This window comes from Nicotiana sylvestris, chromosome 5 (assembly GCF_000393655.2).
Source record: "Nicotiana sylvestris chromosome 5, ASM39365v2, whole genome shotgun sequence".
In the NCBI taxonomy this organism is placed as follows: domain Eukaryota; kingdom Viridiplantae; phylum Streptophyta; class Magnoliopsida; order Solanales; family Solanaceae; genus Nicotiana; species Nicotiana sylvestris.
Genome location: NC_091061.1, coordinates 52,099,008 through 52,101,881, shown reverse-complemented (window position 1 = coordinate 52,101,881; position 2,874 = coordinate 52,099,008).

Here is a 2,874-nt window from a genome sequence, read left to right as displayed (position 1 = left end):
CAAAGCTTTTACTGTGTTGAAATGGTTGAGTAGTGTCTTGCCTAGTTTTACGAGAGGCGCCATCACGACGGTTGGTGTTGGGTCATAGCTAGTTGGTATCTGAGCCTAGATTACATAGGTCTCACGAGTCATGAGTAGGTTTAGCAGAGTCTTGCGGATCGGTACGGAGACGTTTGTACTAATCTTCGAGAGGTTACGAAACCCTTAGGAAACTTCACCTTCTTGAATTCTTGTCGTGCGATTCTATTTATTCTCGTAACTAAACTTCTGTTGATCTTTTCTCTCACAGGTGGTAAGGACACGTACTACTGGGCAGGATGAACAACCACCAGTACCACCAGCTAGGGCCGCGAGAGGCAAATGTGCAAGTCGTATAGCAGGTAGGGCAGAACCTGCAGACCCACCTGTCGCTCCAACCCAGAAGAAAGTTCCAGATATAGTTGAACCAGTGGGGTCAACTCATGCACCAGTTGTGGCCATCGTGATTCCAGGCCTTCAGGAGGCCTTGGCTCAGATTCTCACCGTGTGCACCAGTCTTGCCCAAGCAGACTCTGTTCCGACCGCAGCAGCCACTTCTCAGGCCAAGAGAGGTACTCAGACTCCCGCTTCCCGTACATCAGAGCAGGTGATGCAGGGACTCCAGACACTGGGGGCACCACCAGCCCAGTCGATTGCAGCTGCTTAGGCCTATGAGGTTCCTGCTATGACTGATGATGAGCAGAAGAGACTAGAGCGGTTCAGAAGACTCTGGCCTCCATCTTTCAGTGGGATAGAGTCAGAGGATGCCTCGGGCTCTTTGGACAGGTGTTAGCGAATTCTTTGTACGCCTGATATTCTAGAGACCAGTGGGGTCTCGTTCACTACTATTTAGTTAATTAGGGGCTACCTTCAGTTGGTGTGAGGCTTATCAGAGGCGTAGGCTGGTCGGAGCAGCACCACTTACATGGCAAGAGTTCTCTATTCTCTTCTTGGATAAGTTCATGTTGTTGTCTCACAAACAGGAGTTGCACAGACAGTTTGAGCAGTTACATCAGGATGGCATGTCTATAATGCAGTACGAGATGAGATTTTCTGAGTTGGCTTGTCATGCATTTTGGTTGGTTCCCATTGATAGGGAGAGGATTAGGAGGTTCATTAATGACCTCACATATCAGTTGCGGTTGCTTATGACTCAAGAAAGGGTATCTGGTGCTATTTTTGATGAGGTAGTCGACATTGCTCGGCAAATAAAGATGGTACGTAATCAGGAGCAGGGAGATAGGGAGGCTAAAAGGCCTCGTGGATCGGGTGGTGCTGCCTCTGGAGGTCAGTCCTACCACAACAGGGGTTATCCATATAGGAATGCTCAAACGGCTCGTCTAGTTCACCGTGGTGCATCATCCGGCCATGGTTCATACAATACTCATCAGGGTTAGTCATCTCTCTGTGCCCTTCTAGATTAGAGTTCATCCCATGCTCCTTATAGTACAGGGCTCATCGGAATCGGGTTGTTCCAGCGGGTATTCTTGTGCTCGGGGTTCCCTTCAGTCCCCACCGCCATTCGCATGAAAGAATTGTTTTGAGTGTGGAGATATGGGTCACATGAAGAGGCATTATCCTCGCATTCTAGGATGTCACGACCCTAGTTTGCCCTCCGTGAACTATCATGACGGCACCTAGTCTCTACGACTAGGTAAGCCTAACGAATGCGGGGAAAAAAATAGTTGCGGAAAGAAAATAATTAAAAAACTGAGATAACCAAATGAAACAGTGTTTATGATGCCGCCTAGCATATAACAGTACAAAATCTCAACCTAACACTCCCAAAATCTGGAACCCCATGAATCAAAAGCTAAGAGTTTACATAAAAAGCTCTAACTCCAGAAATATCTATCAATAAGAAAAATATAGAAGGGCTATACTAGTACTGAGAATAGAAAGGGACTCTTCGGTCTGTGGACATGGCAGATATACCTCTAAGTCTCTATTAAAGCGCCTCGCCTCACAGGTGATAGGACTGAGTCGAAGTACCTGGATCTGCACATGAAAAACATGCGCAGAAATGGCATGAGTACACCACAGCAGTACTCAGTAAGTGCCGAGCCTAACCTCGGTCAGGTAGTGACGAGGAAAGTCAAGGCCCTACTGAGATTAAATGAAATATAGGGTATAAAAGTATAGAATGAGACAGTATAACTAAGTGCAACAGTAAGAAATAACACAGAATAGAAAGAACAACATCAACTATAACAAAGACAAAATAATCACGGGAAAAGAGTACAACTCAACTCAGAGAACAACATCCGGAGATCTCCCAGGATACCGTCCTGTAGTCCCCAAATATAAATATCCACTGGATCTCCCAGGTGCAATCCCGTAGTCCAACTCATAATGCGCGGGGATCTACCGAAAATCCGATACGTAGTCCCAAATGTAAATATCCAGTATAGGGGGAATCTACCGGGTGCAGTCCCGTAGTTCCAATATAAAAGTGTAGTGGGATCTCCCGAAATACCGATCCGTAGTCCCAAATGTAAATAGGCAGGGAGATCTCCCGGGATACCGTCCCGTAGTCCCAAAGTAAACACACAGCAACAACACGAAGGATAGACAATTCAATTCAAATTACATACCAAGGTAAAATAGGTATTTCTAGCCTAGCATGCCGCAAATAATCCAAATAAGCCAGTTTGAGCAAGTAAAGCAAATAAGTCGAATAGACATGCTTCCATAAGCTAACAACAGACTTAAATTTCAAGTAGTATAAACAGGAAAGAAAACACAGTTATAATTACTTAATGAAAACCAGATTTTTCAACAATTAGCATAACTACGCACTCGTCACCTCACGTACAAGGCAGTTCAAATATTAATAATACCAAACCCTAAGGGGAG